This window comes from Chroicocephalus ridibundus, chromosome 4, assembly GCF_963924245.1.
Source record: "Chroicocephalus ridibundus chromosome 4, bChrRid1.1, whole genome shotgun sequence".
NCBI lineage: Eukaryota > Metazoa > Chordata > Aves > Charadriiformes > Laridae > Chroicocephalus > Chroicocephalus ridibundus.
The window spans coordinates 89,714,141-89,737,753 of NC_086287.1; the positions used below are offsets into that span (position 1 = coordinate 89,714,141).

A 23,613-nucleotide genomic window follows, 5' to 3' on the forward strand; every position below is an offset into this window, starting at 1 on the left:
ATTCTTAATTTAAACTTTGTGGGAAGAGGGATGGTTTCACAATGTGCAATTAATCAACATCTATTTACTGAATTGACATGAAACCTTTCTATACGAGATGCCATAAAATAATGTTACTGAATTAGGCACATTGTTTTCCATAAAGGACGGGGGGTTTTTACTGAAATGTATTAGATTTTTTTCATGAAACTTTAAAAAAAACTGAAGAAAGTTCACAAAGCAAGAAAGTTCTCCATCAAGTAAGAAGTGAATTTTTAGCAGGATAATACAGGACATTTAAAAAAAAGAGATAATTTCTTTTACAAAGGAAGTTATATTTTAGCAGAAAAAAACATGAATGAATAATGGAGCAATACTTGATTAAATCCAGTAGAATAAAGAAGCAATAGAATGGACAGAATTATATATGCAGGACCAGAGCAGCTGCATGCCATCTTGTAATAAATATGGCAAGAATAAAACATTAAAGGGGCAATGGAAGTGGGTGAAGAAGTGTGAGAGACAATCGGGGAGGGACTTTTTTTTTTTAAAGAGTCATAGTATGTATAAAACATCAGCCCTGCTGGAGGACGGAAGAGATTGGGACCGAAGTTATGTGCAGAGGGAAATTACAAAAAGCGGGAGGCACAACTGGCAGGAAAGGCTGTGGCCTCAGTGCTTACCCCAGGTGAGATGTTATCGAGCAGATACAGCAAAAGAGAGGGTGAAAGGCACGACAAGACATCTGAGAGGGTGACAGCGTCATTTGCTGCAGGGGTTGGTGACACAAGAAAGGAGGCAGCAAGCCCACCGCTGTATTACTGTGTACTAATTTTCAGTATGTTTGTTTGGTTTGGGGGAGAAAGAAAATAGGTTTTTAACAATTAATGTTGCATTATATCAATCAAACGACAAAGTCCATGGGGCGGTAATTTGATAGATCTTTCAATAACACTCAGTGGTCCTGACTCAGCCAGCATCTCCCTGCAGGAGCATCCCCGTGGGCTTTCACGAGGCTGCCACGCAACGCCACAGAGGGCAAACCCGGTCCCCAGGTTTGGTTAGTTCTGCTGGGCTGGTAACCACAGCTCTGGAGGGACAGGACAGGGTAGGCTCCCAAAAGCCTCCTTGTGCAACTTAGTCTTCAATGTGGAAAACAACATCTCCACTCGTTATCTAAGCTCGCTGCCCAGAAGAAAATGCATTGCTGCATAAAGGAGAAGAGAAGTATTGCAGTTCTTCCCCGGGAGAAGGGAAGGAATCAGGATTCGGTCCTGTGCCAGAGCAGCGCTTACCCTGGGACAGACTGTAAAGTTACAGCCTGGGCCTACCCGATAGCAAACGAAATTGTTTCTTCATGAAAGAGAGATACTTGTTCAATTTTTTTAGCTTCTTATTAAATACAATCCACTTGTCAGAACAATAAAATTTAGCAAGGTACCACTAACCATGTTATCTGAGCAGGTTAATTTTATGGCACAAGAAACACTTGCATCTGCTGATTAAGATCTGCTATTTCCACTTAGCACCTCATGACAGAAGTTACCTGGAGCTAGACGAGAGGCAGAGAATTCCTTTTAATAAAATATTAATACGAATTAATTCAATGGTAGTAGTAATTGTTACTGAGTTCATTCTTCAAAATTCCAATTTTAATTCACCATCCCAGTGCTTTATTACTGACTTTTTGCAGACCTCGTGAAATGAATTATAGCAAGATCTCTGCAGATGTGCTGTGTGAATTACTTCTCATCATCGCAAAAATCTGAATTGCTCTGTTCACAAAATTGTACCTGATGCTTCAGTGTGTCATCTAAAAGCCAAGTACACCCGTACTGTAGCTTGAAACAAGATTTCCTGTTTTAATGTTAACAAGAGTAACAACCAGTAAACAGCGCAGTTTTTTATTATTAAAAGAGCTACAGAAATTTTGTAGTAGTTTCAGATTTTTTACCTATGTTGCACGTGGCACTAACCTCCTTCAGACAGCAACAGCCTTGTCCTTGGCACTCATTCCCTCCTCCGTCTCTTCCCTTCTCCCATCGCCCAGCTACACGCGTGTAGAGAAGGGGCAGCACAGCACAGGTCGTATCCAGAGAGGTGACCCTGGTCCCAGCTGCGCAGAGCTGGAGAAGGGGTGACCAGGCCGGTGCGTTTAAGTAACCTGCGCCTGGGCTGTGTTTGGTGTTATGTCTGTGAAAGTCCTGAGACGCAGCTTTCGCTCAGTCTATCTCATCAGGACCGGTGGTTTCTTTTATCAGCTCTCTCACTGACTCATTGTCTGGCGGTGGGAAATTCATTTAGTTTTGTCTGTACTTCAGTTTTCTCAATTGCAAAATAGCAATAAACTCCTTTATATACATGTGTATACACAAACATACGCACAAACTTTTACCACTTAAAGAGGGTTTTTTAGCATGTCTGGCATGTTGAGATCCTAGCGTCAGCATTTTACAACGAATGCAATATTTTAAACTTCTTGGCACACGCTTCCATGTACTGAAAAGTTGTCCAATAGCAGCAGTCTGACCTTTCAAAAGCATCGTCAGATTCTAAGCTACAAGAAAGGTTATTCAAACATTCTTTTAAACACAAAAGTGACATGTAACATTTTTGTTAAATATAACATCGTTTTATATATATATATATGCATCTCCAGGCACTCTGAAGACAGAGTACCACATTTAGTCTTTGAGCTTCATCTAAATAGAAATTTTATGCAAAATATTCAGTAGGAGAATTACGGTTACCACTGGCTATTCCTTTTTTTAAAAGAGTAATTAACCCTTTTTTCAAGCCAAATGTTTTATTCATTGGCAATGCTGTTTTCTAACTTGTTGAAGAGTTTAGAGAACAGATGCTACACTAAACTCTTACTTTTTCTCAAGAAAGGATATGGGAATAATTTAGAGGCAGTGTTTCTAAACTAATTGATCTAATTACAACTTCTTGATTTTTACTTCATATTTCTTGCATGTCAGATCTGAGGGCGGTTATTCTGTGTTACATATGCATTTGGTGGAAAGAAACTTGATAAGTTATTCGAAAAAATCTAGACTTTCCTTGCAACTTAAATTATTCTATGATACTGTGAATTTAAAGTTTTGAAAAGTCAATAATTAATGATCCTAAGAAAGCCAGATAGCCAGGCAAATACTCAGATAATACTTGCCTAATCTCTTCTATTTATTTGGATATTTACGCGGCAGTGATTAACCCTGACATCATTAATTTTGAATGAGTAAGGAAATATTTAATTTTCATTATTTTGCTTTCAGTATTTGCTTCTGCTTCTACAAACATCTCAAGACATTTAGCATCTTGCAAATGCTTTGGAAAATAATTTGTTGCTAATGACTCAGACAGATTTTTTGGTTTGTCTCCATTGATGAACATGAACACTGAAGCTAGAAAACAAGGGCATCTTTTCAATGTCACCGGCAGTGCCATGTCACCGAAAGCACCTTCCATTTGAGTTGACGTTTGGAGAGCTCATCATACCCAAACTTTCTTGAGGAAACACTGCAGTGCCAGGAGGACTGTGTGAAATGTACACATCCCACCTAAACAGATTGCGTCCTACGTGGAAACTCTACCACCGGGTACCTTTATCTGCTACACAGTACCTGAAAAACCTTTGATCCAGGACCACTGATTGCCGCTAGCCTTTGGCTTCAGCCCAGTATTTTTTTCTGGCGATTATTACTTCACGTGACATACAGCGTATTCTAAAGCTTGGTCCCTGAAGTGGGGGTTCTGTACGGTATTCTCAATAGACTTGATGAAAATCCCACCGAAGCCAAGGAAGAAATTCCCATTGACTCTATACTGGATGAAGGCCAGGAAAACTGCTCTGTGCTGTTATGCTTGGTTACTATCCATGTTGCTTCACCTTTTATTAAACTGCGTATTATTCATTCACCCAGGAACATTAACTACAGAATTCAGTCTCACTAACAACTCCAGGTGTCCATGAAACTCAAAGATTGATACCATGACTTTTCACAGGAACTTGTACAAGACACTAAACTGCTTAAAATAAAATAAAACACAGATGTAGCAAACTTTCAGCCCTGAAGTTTTCATGAGAGCCAGCTGTTGACATGTGTATCCCTAATTGCACTGGGACTCACCTTCCTATTATGATGGTAAGAAAAAAAAAAATAATTCCTGTTAAGTAAGGAATGCGGCTTGCAGAAATACTGCCTCACGGGACAGGAGTATAAAGGAGAAGCTGAAGTCTACATATACACAGAGGAAAGGGAAACCAGAAAGGAATAAGAAAGAGCAAAGCTGGAGTAGGCGGGCTGGAAGTGATGAATAGACAAAATTGAGAGAGAAGGTAGGGACTGAATACAAATGAGTAAGTGGCACCTGTAAGAATAAATGTAGTATTACTCAATTTAACCTTAATCCAAATGTCTTTTTCTTCCTCCCCCTTGCTAATAGATGTAGGCTTTGTGAACCTGATCTTGTTAGTCTACGCAGGTTGAAAACTCTGGGAGTAGTTCAATTGTTGTATCTTCCCGGTAGAGCTCACACACAGCTGTTTGGGTCCCAACTGCATTGGATTCAGGCACGTTGAGCAGAGCTGCCAGCGCTCCCAGCGCGGATACTAGGCTGTTGCTTACCGCAGGAAATCTCTCTCTGCTGCTTTCAGCAGTGACTGAATAGATTTGTCCAAATGCTGGATATCCTGAACAAATGGCCGTTTCACAAGAATGCTGAATCACATATGCAGAGAGATCGCTGCATCGACTTCATTGCCCATACGTTACCAAGTCTGTGTGCAAATGTGCAGTACGTCTGCCCCAGCTGGGATGTGTCAGCTTTGCTCTGGGTAGATACATCAGCTGTGCAGCAACCGTCACTGAACCTAATGGTTGTGGACCTGCCAGCGTTGGTAGGTACATCTAAGCTTTGCTTGGCCTAGGGGGGCTCCGGCATTGCTTTTACCTTGGCCTTTCTGTAGCACATGACTCTCCTCTGCTGTATATACTTTCATCTCGGATTCACAAACCCTCTCTTTCTTTTGCTGTCCTTTCTAGGCAAGCATTTTCCCTCATCTTCAGCTGGTCCTACAGCTAAAAATACCCCTCCTATCAACCAGGTAAAGCCCTCTGTGTCCGTAACGCTCTCTCTGCCTGTTCCCGTTCTCAGAGATTATTCGCATTCCTACCTAGAAGGCATGTGTGGTGCTGGAGACCAAATCTTAACACACAGTCTTGTAATCCAGTTTCCAGGGAAATTACCACCTTCTAAATAGCTGGGGACAATCCTGACAGCCGTGTTTATCTAACAATCAGCTATTGCACTGGCCATTGTTCAGACTGGAACTGGTTCTAATGTTTACTGACCCTCCAACATCACCAGCCTGTAAAATGTGTAGCCTGTGGATGATTACACATCCACAGGGGAAAATATTATCAGACAGTAATTTCATAACCTCAGACAGAACTCATAGGTAAATACAATCCTGAAAATACCATGCTATTATTGCATAAAACACCAAATGTCTGATTATCATTACCCTATTATGAAAATTCCTCCTGGCATGGGACCTGATCTTGTCCCACTTAAGCCAGTTTGAGTTTTGCTATTGAATGCAATGAGTGGAAGATAAAATCCAGAGAGGGAACACAACAAAAGAAGGAAGAGGAAGACAATTTACCATTGAACACATAGTAAACCCTTAGTTTTTCCTCTGTTCAAGTGCAAATGTTCAGGATGGATATTCTTAAAACCTGTATGACCTCAATGAACTTCCAGACTCCCTGGGCGCCAGAAGGATGCTGGTGACCAACTGGAACATCCCAGCTGCTCTGTGGGCGTTTGCAGTGGTTCTGTTCCAGCCTTCTTGCACTCCCCTCGAGACTCATCTGTCTCTGCCATTAGCAACAAGGGAGATAGAGCAGCTGGGGAATCAATAGGGACAAGCTGAAAGTTATTTACAGATGTTAGCCGAGAAAATGGGAAACCCGCGGAGCAGGGTAGCTTACGCAACTCTCTATCTCAGAGTAAGTGTTCTCCAGTAATTAAAACCGGAAATGTTTTATGCTAATTTTCAGCTTTTGCTGTGAGCAACGGCACCTAATCTTAGCAACTGCTGTCCGAATATTCTAATGTTCCTGACATGGAGATTATAAACTCTCTAACAAAAAGAAAGGAAAAAGCATTATGGCACAGTTCCAATTATCTGCAGCGACAAAATCTACAGCATCTTCTGCACGTCAGTTTGTCATAGCACCACAACAATGGTTTCGGATGAACACAGGATGTTTACAAAGATTGGAAGAGGGCAACTGAGTTACATCAGCCTTAATGCCATCTTCAGTAAGCTCAACTAAATCCTAAATTTATTTTTAAATTTACTGACGAGTCTGTCCCACAATCTGTCCTTGCTTCACCCATTTCGCTGGGCTCCAGCCAGTCTGTGACCATTTAACCTCTTGACAAATAAACAAGCAGAACTGAATCCCAATTATACCAACCATCATTACCACCAGCCCATCTTTGATGTCAGGTTTAGGAGTATGACACACCAATACCATCCACAGACGTCTGTTTCTTCCTAATCTTAGAATTTAAATTGATCACCTGAGTAAAATTACACCAGAACATACTGTACTTGCAGGATGAAAGAAGCACTCAGCAAATCTGCGAATACTATATCCTTGACAAATTGCCTATCAATTAGATTTGTAACATCACACTTCTCACTACAGCCCATCATTGAATTCACACTTTGGAAAAACACTCCCTGTTATCCAGTTCACAAAACCTAGTATAATTTCTATTTTAATAGTTCTTCGCCTGCTTATAGAAAATAATTAACTCAAAAAAACACCATGCCTCCTTTCTTCAGACAGGTTGAAACAGATCAGCTTTTAAATTTATCCCCCAACTATTTGGCGGTATATTCCAAATGCAGTTTGTTCATACATACCGTAAATCCACACTAGTTTCGTAATGACCAATCTGAAGAACAATTTTGACTAAAGGAGACAGTAAAAATATGAAAACATGTCAGAAAAAACAAAACTGAACTTAACATTTCCATAGAAATAGGCCTAATTTTTAAGATAGTTGTGTATAAAACCGGTGTGATTAACTGATCTTAGCACAGAAAGTAAAATTCAAGTTAAAAATCTACCTGGCCTCTGGCACAAACCTTTCCTTTGTAGATGTGGTTGCATAACTCCGTGCTAGGTTTTTGTACCGTCATTTTCACGTGTGATTCAAAAAAAAGAATTTTATTTGTTAAGTGTTCTGTTTCCAAGACTGGCCTTAATCAGCTCTGTAATGCTTTCACAGCAGGCTCTCGCTCTCAGCCTTCTATTAAGGCCATAATTAATTCTACAGTTCTAAATGTTCCATAGCTATAATTTATTTATGGGTCCAACATTTTCCTCACATCTGAAATTAGATTTTCAGCTCTTTAGTTTTTCCTAAATCTTCCCTTGATCTTTCTCAGTATATATGGCTACTACATTTAGTATTTTTATCTCTCCGACATCTTCGGAAAAGGCCTCTGGTAGAGTACTTTTCTAGTCGAGTGCGTTGTGATAGTGTCACCCAGAGTAAAGGTCTGTACTCGTTATTTGCTCTGAAAGGCTGACTCACTGCTATCATTTGCCTTTTCCCGTTTTAACTTGTCTTGAACAACGCTCTAATATTTCTATTATCACCAGATACCACTCATTTTCATTAGCCTCTTTTCTAAAAATTAGAAAACCATGTGAGAAGCGCACATCATGACCAATTGAGCTTTCTAAGCAAGGGAATACCAGGACCCCAATATTAAAAGAATTAGTAAATAATCACTGTGGTGTAATAGATTTATTTATTTTAGACACTGCATAAACAAACGAGTCCTGGTAAGTGGTTTCGGACGTTTAAATACACTCACAAAGAGCCAGCAAATCCCGACCAAGCTGTCCAGCCAGCAGATACACCCAGCCCGACACAGCCCAAAGGCACTGCTGCACCCTCACTGCTAACCAGGATACCCACGGGGAAATAAGCCCCTTGGATGATCTACCAACAAAATGAGTCTGAACCCTTTCTTTTTTACGATTAAGAGTGTGTATGTCTACTAGCATCTCAAAAATACTTAACTTGCAAGCAGTTTTAAAGATGTAAGCGTGGGAAACACTTATTTTTCAGATGTTCATTTCTGCAGCCACTGTTTACATGCAAAGACAGCACAGCCCAAGGGAGGCATGAGCTGAAAAGCCCACTTTCTCTTTTCAGTTCTGTCCCTGGCATGTTGGGTGAAACAGCACATTTTACTTCAGCTTGGCCGTTCGCACAGTGCCTAGCACATTAATGGCTGGAGACTCCGGTAACTGTTCTTATCTCATTACCTGTATAAACTGTTATAGTCCATCTAGCAAATGCTGCTTGTATCCTGCATTCCTCCGACAGGTACACTAATGCTGATCCATTACTATGTGGTCAGTGCAGTTGATACTGGATCCAGCTGAAGTGAAGGAGCAAGAAACATTATGACTTCTTTTTTTCCCCAATAAAAGGAAATGCAAGTCCATCTGAAGCGTTTCCTTGAAGTCCGTCTGTTGCCTCCATACACGCTTTCTCTGTTCCGAGATGGAGAACAGCATCTCCTCTGGTATTCTACCCTACCTACAAACTACCCATCCACGAGCCTCGTACATGCGTGGCTTCTGTTTGAAGGGTGTGGAGGAGAGATGTGGTACGCCAGTACCTGGCTCTCAGAATACCTCTCATCCTCACCAGCTTACGTCTACCGAAGAAATGATCCTCTGTGTCTTTACACATTATGTCAGGGCACAACTGACAATATTATGGGAATTACGTATGTAGTGTAACACGAGTTATGTTTGCTGATCATGTGTTAAGAAAACAGGAAAGTCACTTGGTTCGGTTTCAAGTGTGTAGGCAAACCAAAACCTTACTCCTAACTGTCAAGCAACCATATCATAAGCAGTCTGCCACACTAACGAAACCATGCAAAGCCACAACGATCTGGAGTCTCCTTTCCAGGTTTATGTCACATTTATTCTCTCAGCTCAGAAACACAGTTGGTTCACAGAAAAAAACCAAGGAATGGCTTCAAATGACTCATTTATACCTCATCCAAATTGCGCTGCTCTGCAATGCTGCTTTTTCCTAAAAGCAGCCACTCCATTCAACTCCGAGCCTGTTTTATTCACGGCCCCGCTACAGCTATTTTCCTCCGTGAGAGGAGAGCTCCTGGAGCACATTTGCGTATTGAATCTGAACAGACATTTCCATGATGAGGGAACCACGGTGAAGGAGTGGGAGTAGTTGGTGGGTGTCAAAGAAAACCAAAGAGCTATCGTGAACGCACACTGAGGACAGGAAACGCAGTCGGCTGTTCCTCAGCTGTGAGACCCCGTTCATGACACAGTGGTGAGAAGGAAATTAAATGAGCATCAGAGGGAAAGGACCATGGCACTGGACACTAAATTAAATAACATTATTGGAAATTCCACTAAGTGAACAGGCTCAAGAAATCAACCCGATTAGGGCACAGTAGTCTCTGAGGAATCGGGGACAGGCTGATTTAGCCAGCAAGCCAGGGAAAAAAGCTCCAGGACAAATTCAAAAGAGAACAAGCAGAGCGGTAAGAGTTTCTAGATGCCTGTGTGTTCCACATGCAGTGGTAGCAATGAAAACACTGAGTGCTTTGAAATGCCTGTGATGGTCAAGGTGAGAGTCCCATGCTACTTATTTCAGAAGGACATAGAAGAGGAACAACTGGTGAAATAAATTTTAAAAAAATAGAACTAGAATATGGGTAAGTATTGCCTTCAAATAAATAAGTCTATTCATAGTTTTAGAGAGGAAAGCATATCTAGAGATAAAAACGCCCTTGAGTTCAGCCTTGGTTTAGGAAGTTTTAGGCAACCACACTGTGATTTCTAGATACTTATCAATCAGCTCTGTACCTGAACGTTCTGCCGGGTTCTCCCAACCGAATCTCTCTGCGACTCCAGCACTTGAGGCAGGTGAGTTCCTACAGAACAAGAAGGGAAAACAGAATAAATTTTTCATTTTTATTCATTTATTTCAACCTTACTCAGTTCTTTAAACACCCTTGATTGAAACTCCTCACAATCACTTAAATTCAAGAGCAAGAAAATGATACTTCTGATTAGAAAACTAAATTGAAATACAATTAAATAAGTAAATGTGAAAACATGTATTAACTATCGTCATTTTTTAGATGGGAAAAAACAGTGCCACCTGAGAACTAGTGTATCCAGCCATTCAAAATGCATCATTTCTCCAAACCAAGAATGTCAAAAATGATCTCCCCACATATTCAGCTACACAGACTTTTACATAAATCACTGACGATATCACCCTAAGGGAACTGAGGATGAGTTGCCAATTTCATTCTGTAGGCTTACAAAAAAACTCTCTCAAAACTAATTTTGTCAAATCATAAGATCAAGGGATGTTTTGAACAAGCAGAGTATTTTGCTGTATTCTTCTCTTTCCTCTTGTGCCAAAAAAGATTTCCAGAAAATACGAGCTAGATAAATAGTTGCACCTGAATTGATTACTAACACCAAAGCCCATTGAATTAATCCAACCTGTGACAATAAATCAAGTCATTTTGCTACCCGCGTAGAGCGACAGATGCATGGAGTGAATCAGGAACCAGATTATCCAGTGAAACATGACGCTATCAAATCAAAGCAAACAGGTTTTATTATAAGAAAAGCCAAAGTAGTTCAGCTAACAAGTTTTAAAGGACTGATTTTCAGGACGCTGAGTAACACGTTAACACCAGAATAAACAGCCTAAGAGTAACTCAACACGCCAAAGAATGGCAGAACGGGGGAATTTACCACAGTGCGTCGCTGAGCGAGGAACGAGCGCTCGGCAAAGACTCCCAAACAAATGCCACTGAACTTTCAAACAAATCTGCTCTGACTGCCTTGCAACCTTCTGTGATTACTTTCCATGAATATTGTATCAAATGGAGATTGCTCACTGGAACACTGAATTTTAAAGGAATGTTGCACAGTATCTGAGGAAAGTGAATTATGAATTTTTAATTTAAGTATTCACATCAGAAACAAGGCTCTAAAAGTTTTCAGTCTCGCAATCAGATAGACACTCGGTGTGACCTATGAGTGCAAGTAATACAGTTTAAATTTCAAATAAGAACAATGAATCCTGACAAGCATCAGACCAAGAGTTAATGAGATATGGCTTGCATTTTTCCTGAAACTAAAATATCGGAATGGTAATTTTAATGGCATATTATTTTTTAATCTTTTTGTTTAGTTTTCAGAAGAAAAAAGTACAAAGAGAATTAAAATGCTATCCGCCACTGTCATCCACATGTAGCAATTTATGCAACTGCAACCCACTCGAACTCCTACCTACACCAAAAGCAGCCGATCCAGCTGATTCAGGCCAGCTGACTGAAGCGGAGGGGGATCCAGCTGATAGCATTCTTGGAGAAAGAACAGAACTGCAGCTCCTCGGCTAAATCCAGTAACAGGGATTTTTCTCATTCTATTGAGCCACAAATGGTGTCCAGACTTCGCTAGGCCTTAATAAATCCTGCCGCGTCATAAACTTAGATGATAGCAAGCCTATCGATTTTTCACCATTCCGAACTTTGTCAGTTATTTTTGCAACGGAAAATTATTGTCTATCATACACTACAAAAAAACATGTATTAACCAGATGTTGTTTATTACTTCCCAAACAATTCACATTTTAGCTTATACCATGCAGAAGAAGTTTCATCTGAGGAGGAATTTAATAAAGAATGCTAAGCACCTAAAACCAAGGAGCTATTACAAAAGCATCAATGAGGCACTGAAGACAGTCATTATTAATTAAGAAAATAATTAATAGAATGTGTGCAGAACATAATGGTATTTCCACACATTGTACAACTGATACAAAAACATATCATAAGCTTGATACCACCTCTGTTAATAGTAACGGTTTACTATTTTTTCATGTACAAACAAGAGCAGTAAGTTACCGGATAGCTCACGGAAGTGCCCTCCTCCAAAGTCAAGATGAGAGAAAAAAGCACAGCAATCACTAAGTGATTTATTTGAACAAGAAAAGACAGAGAAAAGAAAAACAATTCCTCTTTTGTGTGTCTTTATTTTTATTCATTTATTTTTGCTCTCCAGTTTTAACTACTGAGTAGTTTCCCATGTAATAGGGGGGGAGCAGGAATCCCACTACAGCCACTGGGAACCTACCTCAGATGAATCACAGTCCTGTCACACATTGGCATCATTGGTGGCAGCTGTAGTTAGGGCAGGTTATGAGGATGCAAACCGTCACGTATGAGCACCCACCACCTATGTATGCTCTGAACAGCTCAGACATCAGCCCGCTCTCACGCCGAAGCCATGGAGTTGTTCTTGCAGAGGTTATACACTGAGCTGGTGAGCCGTACTGTGCCTCACTCTAGAGAAGTGATTCTCATGCCACAGTCACGCAGAACAGCACATTTCCAATAAAGCGTGGGGCCAAGTTAAATTTCTGTTAGCTTTTTGCAGCTGTGCTTCCAAAATAACACTCTCTGCAGACAACAGTACCATGGCAAGGGGAGGAGGGAGGGTTAACAGCAACTCTGGCCAGGCAGAGTTGAAGCCAGTAATCCGTAGAAACCCAAAGGGGTATCAGCCGCAAAAAAGACCAAAACAACTGTGACAAAATGTGTGGAAAATCTAGGCCAGAATGAGGGGGGAAATGAATTATCCACGTGCCAATCCTCACAAGCTCAGCCCATTCTTCAAGTCTGGGCTCCTACAGGCGCTAGTAAATTCTACAACAGCTTTTACGTGTTTCAACGATTAAAAAATTAGCTGGATTGTCAGTGGCTGGACAGGTCTGAATCAGTCCATCAGCACCAAGAAAAAAATCCTGGTGAAAATCTCATATTCTACCTGGCTTCAAGATTATTTAACATAACAAGACACATGTCACAGGCTTCCAGATTAAAGCTTTCATGACCTTTGCTAAATATTATCTTTCGTTCTCTTCCTTTATTCATGTGGTGACCCATGAAAACACCAAACCTTTCTTTCATAAACAGCAAGTGCATAATACCTGCTTTCCATTGCCATGCCTGTCTTCTTTCACTGCCACTCTTAAATAAATAAATGAATCATCTTTGTCTTCCTCAATCCCCTACAATATATACCCTGAAAAAATGTTTGCTAAGAGCTACAATAGTCAGAGCCATTTCATGCTAATATTTCATGCTCTGATTATCTTTTTTTCCAATGCATTACCTTTAAAAAAAAATAACCTGTTAAACAACATGATATACCATTCATTTCTGTCCTTTGAATGTTTTGTGCTTATTCATGATACTGCTCTGTATTTCTTTGGTTGATGACACCGTCATCTGTCACCTCAGCTGTCATTTACATCTCATTAATATCAACTGGGCCCTCAGGGATCAGTTTTGTCATCAGAAAATGGCACAGAGGGTCTTCAAATGGAAGAAATACCAAGAATCAGTGCCAAATATTGTAAAGAGACATCTCATCTCTCTTTCCAGACCCCACAGATGCTCCTGTATATAATCACAGCGCGTTGACATTGTTCTAGTCACTAAGGTATAAGCAAGTTGTGTTTAATGATGACAGTGTTTTTATTGGAAAGTTAGCTCAGTAGCAGAACAGCAAGCTGGCACTGACTGCAACCCGCAGTCTCCTACTGCCCCAGAACTTGCCTACACTGAAATAGCAGCTACTAAAGACAAGACTTGATAATTCAGACTGTGAGAGAAGCGCTAGGATGGAACCACTGAGGCTAATTTTTAGGGCTTCATTTCCCAAGAAAAGCTGAGTGGCATGTGATGTAGGCAAATTCTTACCACGCCAGTAAGGGTAGGCAGAAATACTATTTCTCTGAATACCCCACATGCACTTTTTATTTTTACAAACCAGGAAAGTCTCTACATTGTTATATAGTGATGCTCTTGGGAAAGAAACTTAAGAAGTACTCTTCCGACCACACCATTACAGAGTGCTGCCAATCCCACCCACTGAAAAAAGTATGAGACAGGCTGCTGGGGTCACTGGACTGACTTGATCATGACAGGTATCTGATGGGTTGAGCACTGGAAGTTTCTCTACAGAACTCAGCTAACTTTCCTGTAGATGAAACCTTTGTTTTTTGTATAGCTGTATGGCTTTGGAAGATGAGGATTTAAGAAAACACTGTGAAACACCTGATAAAACTTTGCAGCCTGGTGGGTCGTCATACTCATACACTCTTGAGCGTATTCTGCTGTGCACAGTGAGCTATCAGCATGTTCACCTCCTTCTTTCTGCTGATTTCTATTGTTGAAACATAGATCAGAGATGATTTTCTGTTTCTCTCTGACCCTCTTCCTGGAGGCAAGTCATTCTTGTCTTTTTAAACAACTATCAGTTGCCTTTTCTGTGATTAAAAAGCTCGTTTACCATATGTATTAAAAATTTCATCAGCTTGCACCCACACAGACATTTTTTACAAATTACACCCTGAGGTTCATTATATGGACATTTAAAAAATTCTGATACTATTTACTCATTCTTTGTAGTAGGCTCTGCCTTTCCAAAGATAGCTAATTCCCTAATGAATGTCCAGAAATGTGTCACTTGTAGGCCCCTTTGAAAATCACAGCGGGAACGGCAAAATTTTATGTTCTATCAAAGCTACTGTAATGCCACTCTCATTTCAAGTTGGCCAGTGCTGCACTCAATATAGCCACGTAATAAACCAACTTTTAAACTATTTACATGCTTGGTTCATTTGCTCACAGTTATATTTAGGAAAATATCTCATACTGTTGGCTGCTCGGTCACTTGCCCCTACACCTTAACTAGTCTTAGCACTGGGAGAATCCTCCACTGACTCACAGATAGTGCTGAATAGCAGTTTGTACCGACATCTGCTTAACTGCATAAAAATGAACTTACATCCTATTTTATTGCAAATAATGTCTACCAGATTTTCCAAGAAGTACGTATTTCATACATCCTCCGCTACACTTACCTACACCCCCAAAACCTTTATCCTAATTTCACTCGTCAGCTTCTGATGTCTTTATATATCGTATTAGCATCTAGTCTGCCTCATCTTTTCCACCTGAGTGGCCGTATATCTCATTGTACTGCTGCAGTTTATCCACGAGGTCCACACCTTCCATGCTGCAACATGACGATGACCGCTCATCCAGATAATCCTGGTCGGTACTGTCACAGCTCTGACAACAGACGACGGTACCTGTCACATTAGATAAGCTATCCCATTTGCTTCACATTAAACAGCAGGGCAATACATAGATATCATCTGTCACATGAGAAGCCTTGGTGAAAAGACAGCTCTATCACACACAAAACCCATGAAGAGCAGAAAAAGCCCAGCGGCTGGAGGAACTGTATTTTAATATTTAAAAGATTCCTCTTCTGAATGAAAATTAATTACAAGGCAAAATCACACACATGCATATAGACAAAGTCACTTTACTACGAGATGGCCTGTTCTCACCCTTGATCTCTATCAGCCATCTTGTTTCCATCAGAAGTGCTCTTAATATGATAAGAAGTTCAAAAAATGCAAGGAATTAGACAGAAATTTTCAACCAAATGACAGGCTGTGCTCCTTACATGGGTTTTAACAGAAAATGGAATGATAAGGGAATGGAATTGAAAGTTTGTAAGCACAGTCAGGGGAAAGACGCGTTAGAAACACTCTCCGAAAGAGGAACAGCCTTCATTTATTCATCTTTGCGGGAAAGAACTTGTACGGAGGTCACACCATTTATGTTTTATCCAACCAGACTGATGTGAATGGCCTATATGTAAATTGTCATCAAGCTGCAGCTTTTCATTACCTAAGTAGACAGGATCCTATTACCCTAGGCTCTGGAAACACAGGAGCTCTTCCAGCAAAAGTCATTGCAGCACATGCTTGAAATAACCAGGCAAAGGCAACCAGGTAGGGTGGTGGACATCTTGTCAAATGATGAGTATTTGTACAGCAGTAACAACTCTTCTACATAACTTTACTGATTTAACTTTGGGTTTGATATTTTAAAACTGATTTATGGCATGATATATATAGATTATTATAAAATTCTAAATGATGTGTTAAAATCATTCCTTGTGTGCAAGCGGCAGCGAATTTGGGATATTTATTCTACACTTTGCTCCTTCAGTCTCCATCTTGCAGTCCCTCCACTCGAGAGGTGTGGGAAGAGAGGCTGCTAGTGAAGACTGAGGCAAAAAAGGTGAGTACTTCAACCTTCTCCTTGTCCGTTGTTAGCAGTTTGCCAGCTGTGCTCATCAGGAGGGGTGTGCTTTCTTTGACCTTCCTTTTCTGGCTGACATACCTGTAGGAGCCCTTCTTACTATTCTTTCCATTCCTTGCTCCATGTGTGCCTTGGCCTTCCTCACCCCATCCCTACGTAACCGGACAGCATCCCTATACTTTTCTCAGATACCAACTGTATCCTTACAATTAGCAAGGATAGCGATTATTAAGGTCTGATGGCACTGTCCCTTTGGTTGAAAATCTAGAAATAAAGTTCTCTTTCAGAAAGCAGAACCTGTAAAGGTCTCAACGTCACCACACATTTTTGCAAAACCCTTTTGGGTGAATTTGGCCAGCTCCACCCCAGCTCTCTAAACAAGGGCTGCAGGATCAGGCCAGGATTTCAGATTTTATGACTTGTCCAAAAGTGCACATACCAGTTTCAATGGCTGATAATACCATGAGAACTTATGGCTCAGAATATTAAGTATTCTTCAAAGACAAGTTAGTTAGAATGTGTCAGCATTGCTATCCTCTCTCTCTCTACCCTGATTACTAGAAATGTAGACTTTTTTTCAAAAAAGTGAGACCTCACAAGTTATATTCCTCAATTTCATGTATTTTGATCATTTTGATTGCAATTATTTTACTGTATTAAAACCTTAAAATTTTCCCTAAATAAAAAACTCAAAAAAAATTTGACATAAAATTTTCAAGAAGAACTTTCAAGGTCAAGTTTATATTCACTCATTAATGAGGATCAAAGCAACCCAAAAAGTCCTAGGAGAACGACAGCCTAAATTTAAGAAGAAAGTGCAATCTTCAACCCGGATTGCAGCAGCTCGTTTCAAACCCAACGTGAGTTACCAGCCTCAGTGAAGTTCTGCATTAGCACATCTGAAATGCTTTGCCATTCACACTATGCAGATTATTAGCAATCATATGTTTGACTGGAGTGTGTACATACACAAAGCCACTTGGCTTTTAACCCAAGCAATAATATCATCTCAGCAGGAAGCTGGGAGGATAGAAACGTTCAAGATCCTGCAGCATCCATATATTACAAGCAAGAAAATACAAGCACGCATAATACAAGAATCTTAATAGAATTTTCTGCCTCCCACCAACATATTCACCTATTAGCTCTGGGAATGCAGTGAGCCCCGCAGGTACAGGGCAACATTTTCAAAACCCTCAAAGTGGTTTAGGAATTCCCACAGGATTCGGGCTGAGTCACTAAGGAGTGTTAAAAATTGCATAGAAAAAAAAATAATAACCCAGGAGCTTGTTTCCCACACAACAGGACTTCAGCTGGGTTCCAGCCCAGAAAAGACAGAGGAGTACGTCTTCTGGGAGGGAAGCGGTGACTCTCAGAAGAGAAAGGCTTGGATTCATGGAGAGATACTGATGCCCAACTCAAGAACGGAGCAGAGAGGCAGTTGGTGCATTCAGCTGTGTTGTGCTGCTCGGCTAATGCAGCTCTGGCTGCAGCGGCCACGGCGCTCACTGTTTTCCAGTGCCTGGAGGCACGATCACCCCATGTAGCTGCTCTTTCAACAGCCCTTTAAAACATGTCTGTTATTTTGTTCATGCAAATACCGAAATCATGCACACACATCATGACTGTAGGTGTCCTAATGATCAGCTAGGTACTAATAACTGTGATCGATAGCAGATGCAGTAGAAAACTAGATCTAGATGGTGGAATTCACAGTTAAAAGTGAATATCTGAACAAGGGTTGTTTTTTGCTTTGACTTGATATTTTGCTTAATCTTAACAGATTAGCGTCTCCTTCTGTGAACTGGGGATGTTCTGGGATATATCTGCGATGGTAGTTATTACCTGCTCTACAGGAGAACTGTCAGATTTAATCAGTTTATACTTAAATGTTCTAGAGATGGAAATTCTACGTCAGGCCAAAGTACTTCTATTGCTTAAGTACTATAAAGCAGGTGCAGCGTTTCAAATCTCAGGTGACTAGAAAAGAGGCACCGTATAAAGCATAATACAAACATTTCATGGTTGGGGCTTCTGTTGCTATGCTGTTGTTATTATTTTCTTTCATTATGTAAATTCAGTGTTGATAAAAAGTCAGTTCATACTGGAAATTACTGCTTAATATTTTAGGAACTTCACGTGTTTTTCTCTTTTTTTGCTCTGTTGTTTACGTACTTGGAGTAACCGATTGCTTTTTAAAAGGACGGATTCATTTTTAAATATGAATCACACAGTAATCTTACAGGGGAGAAGAGGAATTAGTCATAAAAACAATTGTGTATTTAAGCACAGAAGAATGTGTAGAGAAAGACAGTCAGGGGTGGGAGGCTGAGATAGACACAAAGCTGCCATAGCTATTTTAATCAGCAAAAATAATACCGTAGTGGAAAAAAAATGCTAAGCCAGCTTCATAGCCAGCAGAGGGAGCCAGGAAAAGCCCTTAGTATCCAGATTTAGAGAATAAAGACAAATTAAAACAGATGCATTTTTTTTTTTCACGTCTTTTCTCCCGTCTTCATCTCTTTGTTGAAAGCAACACACTCTTGGATTCCTGGTACAGATTATCCATTTCCGCTCCTGCAGAGGCATACTAAATGCAATGAAGTATCTTTACATGTTTCAGACTTGCTTTCCACTAGAGACCAACAGGATTGATACATGAGAGAGAAAATGGAGAGCTCTGCATGGACGTGGATGACTTGCCTGCTGCACACATCAATCCTGATACCAGAGACAAAAGCTCTCCTGCAATATTCTGCAGAGCTGAGCCACAAAGAGGACGTACGCGCTGATCCATGGCTCGTGCTTCTCCCAAAATACCTACCCATAGATGATCACCCCTGAATCAAGTAACGGAGACACGGATACTGCGCCTGAGCGGAGAAATGACTAAGACTGTATGGATTAGCAATGGACTCAGACACGGCTGCTATTCATCAAATAGGACAGCAGACAATTTGAAGTCTTATTCAGCCAGCAACATAAATGACTGAAGAAGTTACTGGATAGATTAATAATATCACACAAATCAACTCTTTCCCAAAGTGAACAGACAAGATCACCATGAATTTTAGGAAAACCCAGCCACACGTCTTTCATTGCAATTGTCTTATTTACACAGCTCTGAAAACCTGACCCAGAGCTGGGCAAATGCTCCTTTACAATAAATCCATCAAACTTCATTGGTGGGGGGCCAGGGGGAGGTTCTCTAAGTTGCATCGCTTCAACTTTTCTTGGGTGCTCATTTTGGGCCCCGCTCTTCAGCTACAAAATCCCACAGGTCACTTTATTTAAGCGAGCAATCCAGAGTCTGAAGGGTCTGGTCTTTCAAGGAGGTGCCTCAGCACTTTCTGCAAGTAGGAAGCAGGACTGACTTTGGGCAAATTGTACATAACGCCTCTTTTTCCCCATAAGCAAAATACTTGTTCCAGAACATCTTAATTTTCGTTTAGACCATCGGAGTAGCTCCACTAGTTCTAGTTTGACGATTGTTTTATCTCGGCTGGTCAAAGATGTAAGGTTTTGCATGGAGCAAGAGATGTCGCAGGCATTCTTCAAATTAAGTTTTCCAGGGTTTCTAAAAACAGATCTTTGTCTAATACTGTCAGAAAGCTGTATTCACATTCATAACCCTACAGGTTTACAAAAAGCATTTGAAACATACCACAATATTCAGGATAGTATCACTTGACTTATGCCATCTAAAGGGCTTTGATCAACATTAAGCACTCACTATGCATTGGCTATAGTGAGCTATGGACCAGGATTTTTTTGGAAACTATTATCTTGGAAACAATTCTGAAGGGCAACTAGAATCAAGGAAATGTCAGTCTATTCATGAACAGGCTGTTAACAGAAAAGGTTAAAATACGATTAATAAAACCCACGTCTTCCTAAACTGACCATATTCTTGTGTGTCATTTGGACTGCCAGAAAAAAGAAAAAAAACTGTAGAAACAGGCATTTTAAAAGTCTGTAACTTGGTTATGAGTGCACTTAGGACAAAAATGATTTACTGAAGCTTACGTCATGTGCTATTATTTTCCACTATGACACAGAATCATAGTTGTTCGGCCCATAACAGTGATATGCAAACATCTTCTGTCCCAAGCATTTGCTCTGTGGCAAGGAATACAGAGCACATTATGTTCTCAACTCTCAGAGCAACGATAGGGGAGTGTTCTGCTGGCTGAGCAGAAAATAAAGAAAGAAAACTATGATCAGTAGCTTGTATTTATATAGAGTCTTCTTCTGTAATGATATCAATGTTGCACATTCGGCTGCACACTTCGGATTGCAAATACTGCTTGATCTACCAGACTTATCCCGAACGCAACCATATTTCACTTAGCCCTTGCTGTCACATATTATTAACCTTTGGGGTTTTTTCCAGAATATTACCTAAAAGTCGTGTGAGAATATTTTGCAAGCTGTAAAACTGGTGATAAAACTCAATTATAAGGAAATACTTAGCAAACAGGCCTGAACTTGTTTTTTTTTTTTTACAAATTCAGTGATTATAATAGTTCTGGTGTTTTTCCCCTTTGCAAAGTGTGTACTTGTTCCTAAGAGATACTGAGATATGTGCCTTACCAATGTTCTTTATCTTAAAAATAGCATTAGTAACACACAATATAGCAGTTGCTTTGGTAACTGATTTTTCCCCTTTTAAAGGCTGAACAAATAGTTGTGTAATACACATGTAAATTATCAGTGGGTATGTGCGTGCATTGGGCCTGAACTTTTATACCATAATCTTTTCTGTGTTTCCATGAATATGCATAAAAGTTGAGGTAGGACAGGCTTACTAAGTAAATAACTTGTGTCCACGTGGCATGTCGTGATTAAAGGAGAGTATTTGGAAAACGATGATTTTGAGTGGGAACTGCAAAATTAACAAGTGGTGTGGGAAATAAAACTTCAACTAGTTTCCCTCTACTGGTAATCCTCACCTTAATAAGAGTCCCAACTGTACGGGAACTTGGGGAATGAAATAATGACATCATGCGTATTGTGAGCTGATTTCAGTAGCGGAATCCAAGCCTGCTGCTGTGTGATTCTGGGCAAAGCAACAAAAAGAGCCCAACTTCTTCAGCTGCATGAGCTATTCTCGTCTGGCCTGCAGCCCACTTACACTGTGGACCACTCATCTTTTAGAGCAGCCGTAGTTCCTCACGGTGCAATCCTGCACTGCACCGGGTATACGGGACATTTACACCGCAATATCCCAAGAACGCAGATGGATCTCCCTCCAGTCGTAACACCCTCTATAAATACAGGGAGCAACTAATCAAGGGTCAAGTAATTCCAACTGACTTCATTACCAAAGTCCAGCTGATCTCGGTGGGAGGAAGGAAGACACCGTGTGACTCCTGGCAAAATGAAACACATGACACTAAGTACCAACACGTCCACTGAGAAAGCACTTGTGACTAATTTAGAAATGCAAATTATTTTTACAGATGTATGGGCATAATTGGACATAGTACAGAAAAATCATGCCGCTGTGCTATACCTGGAAACAAGATCACTCCTCCCCCTAGAATGAGCGCAAATGTATTTGATCTCAACTATTATTATAACATCTTTCTAGTGACTTACTTAAAATAAAATACTATTTTATTAGTAAGAGCATTAAAATGCCATGTTTATATAGCAAAGATTTAATTAAAATTCAGATTATAATAGTAATTTAACACTGAAGCATAGAAATACATTTCTTTTGTTACAAATTAAAAAGGGTAGGTTATCCCAGATGCATGTGTCAGGAATATGCCACACTATCACATTTGGGAATTCAGTGCAGATTAGAGCAGATGACCATATTGCTATTGAATGGCCAAGCTACCATCCAAATACCATGAATGCTGCATGGCAGTACCAGAGAAGGAAGGGGTAAGGGTAAATATTTTCTAAGAATGATTCCTTACAAAGACGCACTCAGCAGATCTAATGTTTCCAAAACTAGATGCAAGAGCTCCCAAAGTCGAGTTCCCAAAGAATGATTCCTATTAAATTTTGGCATTAGGCCCTTAGAAAAGAGCTTGCTTTGGGAAAGCGGTGGTCCTGCCTTGAGTATTTTAAGAATATAAGGACAGTGGGTGAAGCAGCAGCTTCAGTCTTCAAAGTCTCAGAGGTCCTTCAAGGGCAACAACATGGTAAAAAAACCCCATAAAACAGGCACAAAATCAAATCAAAGAGGTATATAAAAATACTCTGTCTTATCAAAGTCATTAGTAAACTGGGCACAGGCAGTAGCTGATAGAGCTGACAGGAGTGACTTTGTGCATCAGCTCCAGAAAATTTTTAATCCTTCGGCATTGTTTAATACTAAGAATTGAATTTTTTCCTCACCCTCTGGAAAACATTGCCCCATTGCCACCTGAAAGGGCGATACTTCAGAATGAAAAGCATCATGGTTTACTGTCTCCAAGTCCATAATCAGATATGGTCAAACATCATCCTTCCCATGGTCACTTTAGGGGAAATACACAAATTGGTTTTCAAGGTGCATAATTGTCAACTTACAGGTCCACATTTACACCATGGTCTGCATAGGAATATAAAAAGAATTTCATTCACTGTCATCAATTATTTTTCTGTGCATGACAGTGCAGAGATCTAAAACATCCTTTTTTAATTGGTTTCACACTTCCAGGCACCTATAATAAAGATTTTGATGTTTTCAAACAGCCATTTCATGTAATCTGATGTCCGGTGGGACCTGTGTTCATTTAATGCTCGTTACATGTGATTGTCATGTCTTCTCTACTCCTGTTTCTAACATTCCAAAGTAATTTAGAGCGCACAGTGTCATTAAACGGCTCTGATGCCTTCACACTAACTAGCAGTTTTACCAAGTGAAGTACTTCCCTTTTATCACTATAGGCAGTGAGTTTCATGTGATCTTATTTTCAACAGCAAATTACTTCCTGTTGTGAGTTCAACTGTTTGAAACACTCTGCAAAGAATCCTACACTGCAGGAAATAGTCCTGTTCTATTTAAATATTTGCTAGTTATATAAATTACTTCCTTTACAAATTGCTCGGCTTTTTTTACTTTTGAAATTGTTCAGTTTAATTATCAAACTCCTTTCCAGCACAGGGTAGCTTGGTTTTTTTTTCAGAATACTATTAGTTTTAAATTATTTCTGTAACTAAGACATGTTTTTGCTGCATGCTTTTCGACTCCCACAAAAGTAATTTGAAAACAACTACAGCATCAGAAAAAGTAACACTGGGGTATCTAAAGTTTAAAGGATAAAGTTTAAGTGACAACTAAACGGTGATTCTTCCATTCTGATGAAGACACACCTTGTCATTTCAACGCC

General features: G+C 40.1%; 1 long non-coding RNA gene across 1 annotated transcript in view; it reads right to left on the reverse strand.

Moving 5' to 3' along the window:
- Nucleotides 1-23,613, reverse strand: part of LOC134515407 (uncharacterized) — a 169,048-nt gene that overhangs the window by 109,265 nt on the left and 36,170 nt on the right. The window contains exon 2 of the long non-coding RNA XR_010070974.1: nt 9,933-10,000. This is a non-coding gene — a long non-coding RNA (uncharacterized LOC134515407). The remainder of the gene's footprint in view (nt 1-9,932; nt 10,001-23,613) is intronic.